Source organism: Struthio camelus, chromosome 10, assembly GCF_040807025.1.
Source record: "Struthio camelus isolate bStrCam1 chromosome 10, bStrCam1.hap1, whole genome shotgun sequence".
Lineage (NCBI taxonomy): Eukaryota > Metazoa > Chordata > Aves > Struthioniformes > Struthionidae > Struthio > Struthio camelus.
The window spans coordinates 27,101,203-27,117,918 of NC_090951.1; positions in this window are offsets into that span (position 1 = coordinate 27,101,203).

Consider the following 16,716-nt stretch of genomic DNA (forward strand, 5'->3'; position numbering starts at 1 on the left):
CTCCCTCCCTCCCAGAAGCCCAAAAGCACACGGCCACCCGCATGCTTTGCTCCAAGAGCCTCACCTGGCAGCTGGCTTGTTTCCCCTGCTTTCCCATGCCTTTCCTCCCTTCCAGCTGGCCCCAGAGAACGGGGGTGGAGAAAGCCTTTCTCGAGACAGGAGGCGCCCACCACAAGCACTGCCTGGAAGTAGCAAGGCAGAGGAGGCTCCTCAGCAAGCATCGTTCTTTGTCACCATTTGAACAAGAAGGACAGGCAGCTGTGCTCCAGCATCGGACCAAAGAGCCCAATTCCCTTGGAGCTTTGCTCCCAAGCAGGTCTTAGGCCCTTGCTGGCGCACGATCGCGTCCAGCCTTTCCTTTCTGCAGGGCAGTCTTCTGCCCTAGAGTTCTGTGCTGCTTCTACTGCTTTCTCTAGCCCTTAGGCTTCAAAAAGGGGACATGGCTGGCAGGTCCTGGGGACCTCATGCTACTCTCTCCTTTGGCGTGGCTGCAGGCTGGAGGGCAGAGTGTCACACGAGAAGGGGAACAGATTCCTGCCCATCTCTAAGGCGCTCACATGCACAGACTTGCAAGCTAGAGCAGGGCCCCGAGTGCCAGGGCAAAGTGCCCCTCAGCAGTGGCAGCTGCAGTTGGAGCTGCACAACTGCCCCGAGAGCCCCTTCCAGGAGGAGTGCCCCCAGATCTGTCGTGATGAGCAAAGAGAGGCACAGGAGAAGCAGGCCACTAGGCCCGGCACGGCATGTTAAGCTTGCCTCCAGCCCCTCCGCTGCACAGGACAAAAGGAAAACAAACACACCTCTCTCACCAGCCAGCTGGCACTTTACCTTTTCCCTCAGTCTGCTTGTTCTGCTCCCTGTCTTTTGCCGGCCCGCCTTTGGCAGCCTCCCGACACCCTCCGGAGGAAGATGCTGGTCGCACAGGCACAGGCGTGATGACCTCACCCTCACTCCTGGAAACAAGAAAGGGACGAGAGAGACGCTGACAGCAGAGCCTTGCAGAAACCTCCTCTACATGCTTGCCCTCCATCTAGAAAGAGAAAGTCACCAAAAGACTTGTTGGCCGCCCTTCACGTTGCAGTCGGACAGAGTCTACGCAAGAAACAACCCCTTCAAAGAGCTCCAAGAGCACAAGGTCACCCTCAGCCTTTTCTCCAAGAGCCTCACCTGGCAGGCAACTTCCTTCCTTTGCTTTTCCACTCCTCCTGCTTTCTCCCCCCAGCACCAGGTGACGCAGGTGGCAAAGGCCTTTCTTGAGCAAGCAGGCACGCAGCAGGAGCACTCCCTGCAGGCAGGAAAGGAGAAGGCTCTGCAGAAAGCGTCTTTGGGAGCACTTGGTCCAGAAGGACAGGCAGATCTGCTCCAGCACCGCATCAAACAGCCTGATCCCCCGGGAGCCGCGCTCTCTAAGAGCTCTTGCTCCCTAGCACGTCCTTGGCACACCTTAGCAGCCTCTTAGCAGTCCACCTTAGCAGCCTCTTAGCAGTCCTCTCCAGGCAATCTTGCTCCCCACCTTCACACGCCCGGCATCCGCCAGAGAGGCAGACCCCCTCCAGCACTGACACCTCGGGCCCAAATGTCCTAAAGCGAAAGAGGAGCTTGCGCTGGCCACCAGGGCGCAGCACCCCGGGGCAAAACTCTCCCAGGCAGCACATCCTGACCAGGGCTCCAACCACCTACCTACTGCCGAGGACCAACGGAACAAACACGCGCACACACACAAACACACGCCCGCCTGCACACCCTCCTCTCGCTCGCCAGTCACCTGTGGCCTGACCTTTTCCGTCCGCCCGCTCTTCCTCTTTCGGGCGTGTCCGGGATCCCTTGCAGGAAGACGCCACTTGCTGCTTCTCACGGGGAAGCTTCAACTCAAATCTGGAAATGACAAGACGCCACGGTGAAGAGAAGGCACCACTTCCCCTTTGCCTCCTGCCGGCCTTGTACTCAGAAAGAAGGCCTTTCGGGGCACGTGGGGCCCTCCAGGCTCACCCAAGACATGCTTAGGTCACAAACACAGGCCCTGTATGGATCGGGTGCCTTCCACACGATGCCTTTCCTCGGCCAGCCACACACAGCACATTCGGGAACCTTGGCTTTTGGAAGCCTCACCCACGAGAAAGAGACCAGTCACAGGAAAATGTGGCCCCCATTCCTCTCTAGGCCTAAGATTGGTTAGCAGTGCCAAACACCGCCACTATTGCCTGTTCCACCCTGGGGAGACCCCCAGAGTCCCAAGTACTTGCAGACAGCAAGCTAGGAAAGAGTTGCTCCGCAGCAAGTCCTTCCTGAGGAGACAAGCTCCAGCAGGACGCTGCTACCAAGCACGAGCTGAGAAGCAAACGTACCGTGGCAACATGAAGACGCTTCTGGGACCCATGCGGAAAGCCGCGCTCCTTCTTCCTTTTACCACCAGGTGTCTCGTCCCTGGCGTCTGAAACAGACACCGAGGTACGTGAGAGCATGCCAGCGCCATTACTGCCTTGCTCCTAAAGGCAGCAAATCTTTCTTGGGCTCAGGGAAGATGCTGCCCCTGGGACACCCTGAAACAAAGCTGTCTTTCCAAATACTAGCCCTCAACGAGGAAAGCAGAAGATGCCCAGCTCAGAGTGCAGAAGGAGGAACACCGTTGCCAGGCGCTTTGCAAGGGCGAGACTCAAGACGGTCAAGGAGGACGCTCCTTCTCTCTGCCTGCAGACATCAGGCACAGGAGAAGGCGTGTGGTTCGCCAGGGTTTCTGCAGGCTGGCGTTTGCCTCTGGAAGGTCTTGCTCTGCCCCTTCTTGGAAAGACAACTCCTGGCTCAGGCGTGCTCTTAGCCCCACAGTGTCTCCAAGCATTCACATGCTTGCATCCATCGCGTGGAAGAGCAGAAAGAGCCGGCCCTTGCTCGGCCTCTGCCCGGTGGCTAAGACCTGCGGGTGCCAACTCCCTCATGGGGGTGCAAGCAGCTGGGCAGGGCCTGATGAGGGATCTTTGGGAACACAGCCTGACCCAAAGGCCCTGGCCCTGGCCCAGAGAACACGCTGGGCAGAGCCCCCCAAGACAGCAGCAGAGAGAAGGAAGAGACAGGCCCGGGAACCAGTGGCTGGGCTACAGCCTTCTTGCATCTCTCTGAGCAAATCTGCTGGCCCTCTGCAGGAGCGAGCCCTTCAGCTCTGACTGCTTTCACATCGCAGCTGCCTAAGGACACCTGGCAGCTTGCGCTCAAGGACAGGGCCCCACGAGAGAGCTGGGGAAGGGCGTTGGGCTGGCGCAAGGAGACATGCCAAGCAGCGGGCGGATGCACGCGTGGCCCAGAAGAGCCTCGCTCATGCCGCAAGGGCCTCCAGGGGCCCTGGGAAGGCCTGATTAGCACCAGAGTCATCGACTTACCCCCAGCAGAGCTTCTAGCAGCTTTCCAGTGCCATCCATGCTGAGGAGGAAGTCGTCATAAAACCTCATTGTCACTTCCTTCTTCCGTACAGAAAGAATGCCAATGCCCTTGAAGACAAAGTCCACGTCCTGTCTTTTTGACATGGCCCAGAAGAACGCCATCGCGGTCTCATGTATGGAACACTGCACCGTTGTCAAAGGCATGCGGGCACACACGGAGAGATTCTTGTACTGCAGAGGGACTATTCTTACGTCACCTAGACCGCAGCAAAAGACGAACAACGTCACCTCGGCAGCAGGCTCCAAGAACAAGGGGACAAGACTTTCTGGCAAGACGCTGCTGCTACAGAGCAGGCTCTTGAATCCCCTGCTGCAGCGCCTAGGAGCGGTTTATGGAGTCCCTCCTGGGAAGAGGCCGAGCACTCTGCAAACTCACGGGCTCAGGGGGGCAGCAGTCATTTGGCCAGGGCAGGAAGCAAAAGAAGAAAACTAACCATCCCGAAGGAACCCTTGACCGGAGGGCAGGACAAGGCGGGCAGATGGGTGCAGGGCCCACGACAAAGGGCCCGGCGCCACGCCATTGTGCCCTCTGGCTAAGCCGATGCCACGTCGATAGATACAAGGGCGAAGCAAAGCGCAAGGACGGCACCGCAGCCCGTAAGGACCATTCGGCCCCTCTGGCCCTTGGTAGCCAGCAAAAGTCTCCCTGCGCTGCTGGGGCCAGCAGCCTATCCCTCCCACGCACCCCGCTGCAGGCGTATTACTAGCAAAGCACACCCGGGGGCCCCTCTGAGCACCTGCTCCTGGCTGGCCTGTCCAGCTCAAACAAGCCAAAGTTGCTCTCAGGCCACTTTGAGGCGTTCAGCCATGTCTTCAGAGCAGTTGGCCTGCCCCTCAAGCTTGGGGCAAGGGCAGGCAAAGGTTTTTAACCTGTCTTCTTACCAGGAATGTCTTCTTGAGCGCCCCTGGCCTGGTATTCCTGGGCAACAACCTCCGAAATACGAAACATGGGTCTCCGAACGATCGAAAGCTCCCCGTTCACGGAGCACTCGGAGTGCTTCAGAACATAGAACACCCCCACTCCTAGTATCTTGACACCCTGAGAACAGCAGCAAAGAGGGAGAGAAGGAACAAGCATCAGTAGCCTGGAGACACAAAAACTGTCCGATGGCTTGCCAGAGCGTGGGGGCTGCTGCTCTGCGCCCTGCCCACCCCTAGCATGCCGAGGGCAAGATGGGCCACTTGGGAAAGCTTTGGAGAGAAAGCACATACTCCAGACCTTTCTTTCCTCTTGCTCCTCTGCTCTCCTCAAAAATCTCTTTGCACAAGCAACAGCAGAGACAACATTCCTCCCCTCCATACAGGTGGGGGGAGGGGGTGGCAGGGAGGGGAGCAGGGGGCATTTCCAACAGTGGGCACCAAGTCCTTGGCACTCTGTGGCACAGGGATGTCAGGGCCAGGCAAACCGCCAGCATTTCAGGAGGGGAGGAACAGGACACAAGACCCACCTTGTTCTCTGCCAAGCGCTCTAGAATGTATTCTGAGACGCTGTCCCAAATGCTAACAATCTCTGGAAAGCAAGGCAAAGAGGTATCATGCGCCAAGTCAGCAAGCTCACTACCTTTCAGCACCCCGCTCCCCAGGCAGGTGGCAAGTGCAGGTGAGATGAAACGTACCGCCACCCCAAGCCAAAACACGCAAGGCGCTCCCCAGGACGGCCCTTCCGGACCTCAGCCGCAAGGACACTGCAGGGACGCCTCCGCCCACTTCTAAGCAAGGCTCCTGTCCTTTCAGGTGGCCATGCCAAAGGGCGACCCACCCGCTCGGGAAACGGGGACTAGGTTCCCACAGCAGCGAGAAGACCGTGCAGTGCCTACCCACAGGAGTCACCCACGCTCAGGGCAGCCCCAGCTGCCTCCCCTGCAGGGACCATTTTCACCTCCATTCAACGCCTGCACACACACACGCTCTGCACGGCCACCCGAGCAGCCCCAGCCCTTTCAGCCAGCTGCCAGCTCAGGGCACGCAATCCCCACTGCGAGGCAACCCACGGCTTCTGCCTGCACGTGCCCTGGAAGGCACGGGCAGAGGAAGCTCCTCAGGACAACGAGCCAGCCGGCCCGGCTGCCAAACTCACCCCTGGGCTGCCAACGGTCGAGCGGCCTGCTCTCCCGTGCCACCCACTCGCCCTGTCCAGCCCTCCCCTACAGAGCCCAGCGCTTCCACTGCCTGTCTCGCGGCTCATACCGTCTACAGCCTTACCGTAACGGTTGAGATTCCTGAGCGTTGGAAACATGTCATGCCACAGTTTCGCCATCTTCGCGCCCCCTCGCGCTCAATGGGGCCCTGTAGCAGGAGGGTGCCGAGGAAACTTCTCCTCCCAGGAGCCGCCTCCTCCTCCTCCTCTGCACTTCCCCAGGTAGGCTCCAGCGCTGTCGCGCGGCCTCCCTTCGCCCTCTCGGTGCGCTGCAAAGCAGCTCCTCCAGAGAAGAGCGGTGGCGAGAGCAGCCCCAGCACCTGCACGTGCCAAGGCCTCGCAGGGAAGTGTGGGCAGGGCTCGGGGGCCCCGTGGCGGGAGGGGAGCTGTGACTGTGATGCGGCATGTCCCACTGTGAGCCCAGCCCGTGTCACCAAGGGGCTCACAGGCACCCTTACCGTCCAAAGCATTTCTCTTGGGCCCACAGGAGGGGCAATTTCACAGCCCCAGAGCAGCCAGACCGCAAAGGGGTTTCAGCAGGTCTCCGCTCTGACCTCCTGCTGCAAGTGCGGCTGACCAGAGCAGACTTCCCAGGCCCGGGCGCCACTGAGGGGCCACTGGCTCCATGGATTCCCCCACCACCCCGGGCCCCTGGGCCAGTGCTCCACCACCCTTAGGCTACAGCGCTTTTCCCCGTCTCTCATGGCAATTGCCCCCACTGCCACTACTGCCATTGCCCATCCTCCCGGCCCCCCCCCCACCCGGCACCTCTGGGAAGGCTCTGCCTCCACCCTCTCACCCCCCTCCCGTTAGGCCCCTGCCGCCTGATCCTCTTGCGCCTTCTCTTCTCCCGGCTCAACAGCCCCACGCCCTCAGCCTCTCCTCGCACTGCTGGGCTCCAGCTGCCCACCAGCTCCCAGCCCGCCCCACAACGAACGGCTCCTCCAGGGCCACGCTCCCTTCCTGGTGTCCCTGCCCCCCTGCAGCTCCCCCCACAGGCCACAGTCCCCTCAGAGGCGCACCTCCTCTGGCATGAAGCGCCTCCTTCCAAAAGTACCTCTCCAGCCATGTCCCCAGCAACGGCTCCTTGCACGGCTCGCCTTCGCTTCCTTCTGCTTTTCTCCAGAAACATGCCTCTGCACCCTTCTCCTCACGAGTGCCCTTTCGTGTGGCCTCCTGTGGCTCCACGGAGGCCGCCCCCAGCTGCGGGATCTGCGGCCCTGCCGCCGCATGCCCCAGGCAGGGGCCGGGCCTCGGTGCCCCGCTCCTCCCTCCCTCCCTCCCTCCCTCCCTGCCTGCCTGCCTGCCTGCCTGCCCGCCCGCTGCCCCAGCGTTGGGGGAAAGCCTTGCCCGGGCCCTGGGTGGCGCTGCGGGCTCCCTGCTGTGCCCAGAGCCCCCGGCCCCGCACGGGCAGCCCCGAGCAGCACGCCCAGGTGGCACTGCTTGCTGCGCAGTAAGGACTGGTGCCAGGGACTGTTGGGGATGGGGGAGGCCCCGCTGCCCGCGGGGAGGCGGGAGGCAGGCAGCGTTGAGCCGGGGCCCGGCAGCCCACCGGGAGCTGGTGGGGGTGTGGGGCAGAGCCATAGCAAGGGAAGGGGCCAGAGTGCAGGAGGCAATCCCAGGTGCCCCCTCCCCGAGCAGAGGGGCCTGGGAGAAGGCAGGGGGTCAGGGCCGGGCCGGGGGCTGGTGGCCGGGTGCTTGGCTGCGCCATGCTGACCTGCTCATGCCAGGGCATGGCTGCTTTGCGCCGATTGCAGGCAGTGTCCCCCCGCGGAGGAGCTGGCCCCTGCTGGCTTCCCCTTGGGCCATGCAGCTGCCTGCCAGTGCTCAAGGTCCCGCCGGGGCTCCAGCGACGCTGGGAGAGGTGCCGAGGGGGCACCGGCTGCTGCTAGCAACTTCCCGGGGACCCCTGAGGCAGTGGCTGGTGCTGAGGGAAGGGCAGCGGGCAAGGAGCCGCAGGCAGCACTTGTTTGACCCATGCGTTGCCTCTGCTTGCAGGCCACACTGCCCAAGGCATTGGGACTTGAGCGCGGCAGCCAGGCGAGGCAGGGCAGCTGCCGCTGAGGCAGCAGAGCCAAGCCCCAAGCCCCTCCGCTCGGTGAGGCTTGGGAAGGGCAGAGCTGGGAGAAGCTGGTGCCCCTCAAACCTCGTTCTCCCAGCAGAGCAGAGGGCACGTAAGGCAGCGCTTTCAGCCAGTGAAAATTGCTGGCTCATGCCTTCCTTTTTCAGAGGCCTGGTTTGCGCAAGGCCAGCGGTGCTGCCTGCCCACCAGTGCCCACCCAGGCTGCGGTCGGAGGAGACCTGCTCCTTGCATTGGTCCCGACCAGAGTTCGGCACCAGAAGACACAGCCCCTGAGGGGGCACCGCAGCACACAAGTGTGGCTTGGCATGCCTGGCTCACCAGCAGAAAGGGACCATGCAGACTAAGGTGGAGTCAATCAGCCAGAACGGAGCACAGAGCAACAATACAGTTGAAAACACAAAGCCTAGCTAAGTGTGTGTGAGGTTCCCCGTGGGGAGCCCCGTGATGCTTCTGGGGAGGCCTTGGGCAGGGAGGTGCCTCCTGCCGAGGCCCCCGGCAGCTGGGATGCCGGCTGCAGGGCTTTCGGCAGCTCCAGCTTCCCTCTTCCTGCCCTGCCAGGGGTGAAGGCCAGGCTGCCTGCAGGGATGGGCTACTGCCGCCCCCAGGCCTCCTGAGGAGGGGCAGTGCAGCCCCAAAATCACCTTGCAAAGCCAGCAGCCCTGGGCGTGGGCTGAGGTGGGTGCCAGGGTGCACGCTGGAGCGCAGACTCTGGGATCCACAGGCCTCCAAGGCCAGGGCCTGCAGGGCCAGGGCAGGGATGACGAGGCTCTGGGGCTCTGACCCTGCAAGAGAGACCGCAGGAACACCTTGTGCTGGCCCTGGGCTGAGAGCAGAGGGGAGCAGGAGGCTTCGTGGCCTCCACGCCCCAAACCAACAGCAAATTTGTGCCCAAAAGCTCTCAGAGGAGGCTTCAGTCCCGGTCAGCTGCCCGTGTCCTGCACTGATTTCGTATGCTCAAACCTTGTGATGGGCAGAAGGCAACATGCTTGTACCCCAAGGCAGCCCCCTTTAGTGGCCAAGCCAAGGACCTGCTCTTAGCATCACTGCAGGAGTAACCGTCTAATTAAAGGCTTGCAATTAGCCCACCTCCAATTAGTGCACAGCAACTCAAACAAAGGGTCTTCTTAAAGGACAAGTCTCCTTAATGCAACCTAAATGGTCCTACGTTCCCTGTGCAGGGGCGACCCTTCTACATCCCCCACCGCCAAGGCTGCGGCGCGCATGGGCATGGGCATTGGCTTCAGGGTCCCAGCTCCTTCCTCAGTGGGAGGCGGCTGCTGCTGGTGGCTTCCTCCATCGCATAGTTGGGCTGACACTATTAAGCCTGCTCCTAATAGGCTCTCTTAAGGCTAATAATGTGGCATAAATAGCCAACAAATGCTAGAAGGAGTCACCAAAACTAAAGCAGCACTTTAAAATGCAACTCCTACATTTAGCATCGAGGAAATAAGCCCCTCCACCTTACTCCCAATTTGACACTCTCGGGAGAGTGCTTTAGGGGATGCTAATGCGTGTTTTGCCCTTCCTTGCTCCAACACGGGTCAGGCTCAGCACAGTGGAGAGGGAAAGACTCTGGCGGGGCGGAGGGGGTGGGGTGCGAGCTTTGTGCTCGCCCAGGGCCCTGCACTGGCCCCCTCCTCTGTCCTGCCCCTGAACATCCCAGACTCCGTTGGCTACAGTCGCCTGCTCCTTGCCAGGCCTTTGTGTTGACTCTGATGAGCCTTTGGGCGTTTCATGTCACTCTAGGAGCTGGAAGAGAGCCTGCCTCATGACACGGGGTTGCAAGGAGAGCCACTGGCCGTGGAAGAGGACTGCTTGCCTGGCCTCGCTCAGGAGTCCCATCCTGCCCACCCCGGGCATCTCTCTCTTTCCTGCCCGCTGACACGGTCTTTCTCCGGAGGGAAGCAGTGAGGCTACATCTCCGCACAGTGCTGGGTGGCCTGGGGAAGGCCGGGCACATGCCAAGCGGGGAGCTGGACACAGGTCTCCACCGAGTGCTGTCGGGGGGCTGGCACCGGTGCCTGGGGCACGTGTGCTCCAGGCACTTCCCAAATAAGCTCCACTGGTGCAGCCTCCTCTTCACCTGGATGTTGAGTTCCAGGGCCTCCTGCCACGCCTCCTCCAGCAGGAACAGGGCCTGCGCAGGCGTACTGCTTTCCTGCCCTTCAGCCTGCTCCTGGTGGGGAATGCAGGTGTGCGGGCATGTCCGGGTGTCCTGCCTCATTTCAGCAGGGTCACTTGCTCCTGCTGGTTCCTTCTGTGGCCCCACCTGGCCTCACAGAGCCCCACATCCTGCCCGTCAACCCCAAGGGGGACGCAAGGCCCTCAGCTCACCCAAGAGAGAACCCCCAACCTCCCTCTGCTCGTCCACCCACCCGCCTCAGCATATAGCACGGCCCAAGGCCCATCCCTGGGCCCTGGCACTGTCACGGTCCCTCTCCTGACCACAGGACCCACTGGCGCTGGTGAGTGCCCGAGCAGTTAGGCCGCTGTCTTTTCTCCCATGGCCAGTGACTTGCAGGGCTGTGCAGGACCCAGGAGTCCTGCTGGCCTGTCCCTCCATAACGTACCAGGGGCAGGGAGTCGCAGAGCTGCACCTCGGAGGTGCTCTGGGGCCTAGCAAGTGCAGGGGACCGGAGGGGGCCTGGGAGCATGCCTGGGGCCACTGGCACATCAGGACAGGGCAGGAGCCCAGGAGGGAGAATCCAAGCACACGGGTAGCAGGCCCGGCCGGCCCTGCCGAGCTCCACTGGGTTGAAGAGCGGCCCAGCAGGGGCTGTGCAGGGCAGGGAAATGGGGACTGCTCCCCAGCCTCACAGCCCCAGCCTGCGGGGCTGAGGGGCTGCCCTGGCCCACAGGGCCCTGGCACACGCGTTTGCACATGGGAAGGGAGGCATCTGCACCTCCAGGCAGCAGTCAGCGGCTGGCAGGGTAGAGAGACTACGGGCCCTGCGGCAGATGAGCAGAGCCCGTGGGAGCACAAGGAGCAGCCGAGGGCTGACGGAGGCCCAGGGACAAGCACGGCTCATCCCAGCTTTGCCTGCCTGGAGAGCCCTGCAGCTGCAGCAAAAAGCCAGGCATCTGCGCTCCCAGGTGGCCGGCCGCACCGCTCCACCCCACAGCAACTCCCTCCTTTGCCCTTCACCCTTCCCCATGCAACCCTGAGAAGGGCTCCAGCGTCCCTGCACACCAGCCCTCAGAGCACCCCTGGGGCTGTGGGCACGTCAGGTGCAGCTGTGTCCTGGCCACCATGGTGTGCACCGTGCAGTGTCTCTGTGCGTGTGGAGAGCGCGGGCGCGTGTGCGGATGCGTGTGCAGCGTCAATGGTGTGCCAGGCTGGCGCACGTGCACTGTGCAGGTGCAGGCCTGGCTGTGCGGGAGGGTCTTGGTGAGTGAGAGGTGTGAGCTGTGTGCGTAGCCGTCCTGTGGAGGGTAATGAAGGAAGGGGCATGTGTCTGTGCGTGTGTCTGTGCGCTGTGCTGAGAACGGGTTAGGCGGTGGTGTGCATGCACGTGCACTCTGTGGCGCGCGTGCCTGCATGCTGCGGCCCGTGTGTGGGCGATATTCTGTTCAGGCTCTACAAAATAACTGGAGGAGCACATGGGTTTGTACAGCTCTTCCTTTCATCTTTCAGGAGCACGCTTCCAGACTTCGCCGCAATAGTCACGTTTCCTCTGCACCACCAGCAAGTCCTGGTCCCTTTCCCTTTGAGCCTGGAGAGTCATCCGCTGCCCAGGGCTAGGGCATGGAAAAGGAACCGTTTGGTTTCAGGCACAGGCAGAAGGGCACGGAAATGCTGCAGGCCTAGCGCAGGGCACATCTTCTGGCCTCTGCCTCTGCTGGCATTCCTATGCTTTCTCGGATGGGCGAGGGGCCCCCTGGGGTGCGAGGCAAGGACATGACCACATGACTACCACGGGCAGGTAATCAGCCTGCACAGGAGTCAGGCGCGGGATGAGACTTTGGCCCAAACTGGCATCAAAGCACAGGGCAAGGCCTCCACGTGTGGAGACTTGGGGAGGCAAGGACGGAGCGTGCCTTTGGAAAAGGGAGAGCCAAAGCGTCGCTCCAGGAATCCTGTCACCTTGGGTAGCCCCCGTGTTCTGGTCCCACCTGGGAATCCTACCCCTGAGAGCCCAACACCTGCCCCTGGGCTGGAAGGCTGCCTGCTCCCAGGCCACAGCCTCCAAAGCCTGTTGCTCTCCCTCGACGGGTGCCAGAAAAAGACCCTCCCCCCCCTCCCCTCCTCTGGGCTCCTCCTGGGTGTGGAAGGAAGGCCAGTGCAGGGGAAGGCAAAACAGCACCCCCAGCTGGAGAAATTTACCAGAGGAAGCGCTTCTCTTGGGAATTCCTCTGCCGATTCAGCTCTACCCTCTGCTTCCACTCTTCCCGACGCGCTTGGTAAGTCTCCAAGACTTGCAGGGTGTGGCTTGCTCGTACAGAAAGCTGCCTGCAAGAGCAGGGAAAAAGTTCCCTCTCCCCTTCTGGCTGAGGCCCTCCTGCCTCTCCCCTCCACCAGCCCCTGCACACCCGCTCCCGCTGGCGGTGCCCGCAGCCTTCAACTTGCCCCATGCAGCTTGGGGCTGCCTGGCATCGGGGCCTTGCCCAAGGCATTGCCACGTCAACAGAAATCAGGGGACACCATACCCAGCCCCATGGCTCAGGAACTGCGCTTCCTCACACCTCGGACAGGTGCTGCCACTGCACCTTTCCAGGCCGGGGCTGGGGCCGGGGCCCGGGCCCGGGCCCGGGCACACTTACTCTTTGTGCAGCCGCGGCAGTCTCTCGGGCTTCCTCTTCTCTGCTCGGGGCACGAAGGCAGCAGTGCTCGCCTCTTTCCCAAGCGGGGGCCCTGGTGAGGCTGGCCGAACCTCCGGCAGTGGTTCAGCATGCCGCCAAGCCTGCGTTGGCGCCAGAGGACAACTCTGAAGCTGCTTCTCACCTCCCTCACGTGCTCTCAACTCTCAGCACGGGGAGAAGCCAGCCACTACAGGGCCTGTGCGTCCCCCCAGCACACTTGTGTCTGCTTTGCCCTCAGAAAGCCCCATGAGGAGCACAGCGCCAGGCAGGGACCCTGCACTCGTAGCCTGGCCACGCTTCACCACACTTCCCTGCTGGCCCCTCTGCTTACCTGTGCTGCCTTGTGCTGATGCCCGCAAGCAGGAATTGCAGTTCGAGGTCTGCCTTGAGCAGGTCCTTCCTGCTTGCCGTCCTCTTCCGCCTTAGAGGAGCTCTCCCGAATTGTCTGCAGCCGGCTAAAAACACACAAGCCGCGTGAGCTGATTGGAGTTCCGGGTGAGGCTGTTCTGCATCTTGCGCTCACAAGCGGCTCGGGGCCAGCCTCTGCAGCACAAGGCAGTTCTGCTGGAGCTTTTGGTGTAGCTGAGTCCTTGCGTTCATGTCAACAGTGAGGAAAGAAAGCCTTGAGCTGCAGCACTGGCAGCGGGCCCAGGAGGCCCTAAGGAAAGCTCGGGATGCCCAGGTGTGGGCCCTCTCTGGGTGGCACAAGGGGAAAACCAATGCCGTTTGCAGCACCCAGAGCCTGCAGAGACCACTAGGCACCTCCTGCCAAAGGCACTGAAGTCAGGGACGTGCTCAGAAAGACTCTGTTTTGGGGTGAAACGGGACTATTAGTGGGGGAGCCACTGTCGGGGAAGGAGGAAGTGTACTAGGCACACAAGCAAGCCCGGCATGTAGTTCTCTCTGGTATGTAGTTCTCTCTGGCACTCCTCCTGTGCCAGACAACCGCCACACCCCTGCCCCTGCCACCCCAGCCCAACAACCTTCGGAAGAAATTCACAGGCATTACGTCCAACCTAAAAAGCAGGGAAAACAGACCCTACTCTCTGCTGCTGGGGCAGGGGCTTCTGACTTTCACATTCCTCTGAGAAGTGCTCTCATTCCCACTGCAACCAAAGGAGGGCCCTTCACATCCATAGGGGAGCAGAAAAACACCCGCCACTGCTGCAGTACTTCTTGCATCAACGCCAGTCCCTGGGACACCACTTGACAACCTCACAGACTTCATACCCACAGAGCGTACAGAAACAGAAACAGCTCCCTCCCTCCCAGAAGCCCAAAAGCACACGGCCACCCGCATGCTTTGCTCCAAGAGCCTCACCTGGCAGCTGGCTTGTTTCCCCTGCTTTCCCATGCCTTTCCTCCCTTCCAGCTGGCCCCAGAGAACGGGGGTGGAGAAAGCCTTTCTCGAGACAGGAGGCGCCCACCACAAGCACTGCCTGGAAGTAGCAAGGCAGAGGAGGCTCCTCAGCAAGCATCGTTCTTTGTCACCATTTGAACAAGAAGGACAGGCAGCTGTGCTCCAGCATCGGACCAAAGAGCCCAATTCCCTTGGAGCTTTGCTCCCAAGCAGGTCTTAGGCCCTTGCTGGCGCACGATCGCGTCCAGCCTTTCCTTTCTGCAGGGCAGTCTTCTGCCCTAGAGTTCTGTGCTGCTTCTACTGCTTTCTCTAGCCCTTAGGCTTCAAAAAGGGGACATGGCTGGCAGGTCCTGGGGACCTCATGCTACTCTCTCCTTTGGCGTGGCTGCAGGCTGGAGGGCAGAGTGTCACACGAGAAGGGGAACAGATTCCTGCCCATCTCTAAGGCGCTCACATGCACAGACTTGCAAGCTAGAGCAGGGCCCCGAGTGCCAGGGCAAAGTGCCCCTCAGCAGTGGCAGCTGCAGTTGGAGCTGCACAACTGCCCCGAGAGCCCCTTCCAGGAGGAGTGCCCCCAGATCTGTCGTGATGAGCAAAGAGAGGCACAGGAGAAGCAGGCCACTAGGCCCGGCACGGCATGTTAAGCTTGCCTCCAGCCCCTCCGCTGCACAGGACAAAAGGAAAACAAACACACCTCTCTCACCAGCCAGCTGGCACTTTACCTTTTCCCTCAGTCTGCTTGTTCTGCTCCCTGTCTTTTGCCGGCCCGCCTTTGGCAGCCTCCCGACACCCTCCGGAGGAAGATGCTGGTCGCACAGGCACAGGCGTGATGACCTCACCCTCACTCCTGGAAACAAGAAAGGGACGAGAGAGACGCTGACAGCAGAGCCTTGCAGAAACCTCCTCTACATGCTTGCCCTCCATCTAGAAAGAGAAAGTCACCAAAAGACTTGTTGGCCGCCCTTCACGTTGCAGTCGGACAGAGTCTACGCAAGAAACAACTCCTTCAAAGAGCTCCAAGAGCACAAGGTCACCCTCAGCCTTTTCTCCAAGAGCCTCACCTGGCAGGCAACTTCCTTCCTTTGCTTTTCCACTCCTCCTGCTTTCTCCCCCCAGCACCAGGTGACGCAGGTGGCAAAGGCCTTTCTTGAGCAAGCAGGCACGCAGCAGGAGCACTCCCTGCAGGCAGGAAAGGAGAAGGCTCTGCAGAAAGCGTCTTTGGGAGCACTTGGTCCAGAAGGACAGGCAGATCTGCTCCAGCACCGCATCAAACAGCCTGATCCCCCGGGAGCCGCGCTCTCTAAGAGCTCTTGCTCCCTAGCACGTCCTTGGCACACCTTAGCAGCCTCTTAGCAGTCCACCTTAGCAGCCTCTTAGCAGTCCTCTCCAGGCAATCTTGCTCCCCACCTTCACACGCCCGGCATCCGCCAGAGAGGCAGACCCCCTCCAGCACTGACACCTCGGGCCCAAATGTCCTAAAGCGAAAGAGGAGCTTGCGCTGGCCACCAGGGCGCAGCACCCCGGGGCAAAACTCTCCCAGGCAGCACATCCTGACCAGGGCTCCAACCACCTACCTACTGCCGAGGACCAACGGAACAAACACGCGCACACACACAAACACACGCCCGCCTGCACACCCTCCTCTCGCTCGCCAGTCACCTGTGGCCTGACCTTTTCCGTCCGCCCGCTCTTCCTCTTTCGGGCGTGTCCGGGATCCCTTGCAGGAAGACGCCACTTGCTGCTTCTCACGGGGAAGCTTCAACTCAAATCTGGAAATGACAAGACGCCACGGTGAAGAGAAGGCACCACTTCCCCTTTGCCTCCTGCCGGCCTTGTACTCAGAAAGAAGGCCTTTCGGGGCACGTGGGGCCCTCCAGGCTCACCCAAGACATGCTTAGGTCACAAACACAGGCCCTGTATGGATCGGGTGCCTTCCACACGATGCCTTTCCTCGGCCAGCCACACACAGCACATTCGGGAACCTTGGCTTTTGGAAGCCTCACCCACGAGAAAGAGACCAGTCACAGGAAAATGTGGCCCCCATTCCTCTCTAGGCCTAAGATTGGTTAGCAGTGCCAAACACCGCCACTATTGCCTGTTCCACCCTGGGGAGACCCCCAGAGTCCCAAGTACTTGCAGACAGCAAGCTAGGAAAGAGTTGCTCCGCAGCAAGTCCTTCCTGAGGAGACAAGCTCCAGCAGGACGCTGCTACCAAGCACGAGCTGAGAAGCAAACGTACCGTGGCAACATGAAGACGCTTCTGGGACCCATGCGGAAAGCCGCGCTCCTTCTTCCTTTTACCACCAGGTGTCTCGTCCCTGGCGTCTGAAACAGACACCGAGGTACGTGAGAGCATGCCAGCGCCATTACTGCCTTGCTCCTAAAGGCAGCAAATCTTTCTTGGGCTCAGGGAAGATGCTGCCCCTGGGACACCCTGAAACAAAGCTGTCTTTCCAAATACTAGCCCTCAACGAGGAAAGCAGAAGATGCCCAGCTCAGAGTGCAGAAGGAGGAACACCGTTGCCAGGCGCTTTGCAAGGGCGAGACTCAAGACGGTCAAGGAGGACGCTCCTTCTCTCTGCCTGCAGACATCAGGCACAGGAGAAGGCGTGTGGTTCGCCAGGGTTTCTGCAGGCTGGCGTTTGCCTCTGGAAGGTCTTGCTCTGCCCCTTCTTGGAAAGACAACTCCTGGCTCAGGCGTGCTCTTAGCCCCACAGTGTCTCCAAGCATTCACATGCTTGCATCCATCGCGTGGAAGAGCAGAAAGAGCCGGCCCTTGCTCGGCCTCTGCCCGGTGGCTAAGACCTGCGGGTGCCAACTCCCTCATGGGGGTGCAAGCAGCTGGGCAGGGCCTGATGAGGGATCTTTGGGAACACAGCCTGACCCAAAGGCCCTGGCCCTGGCCCAG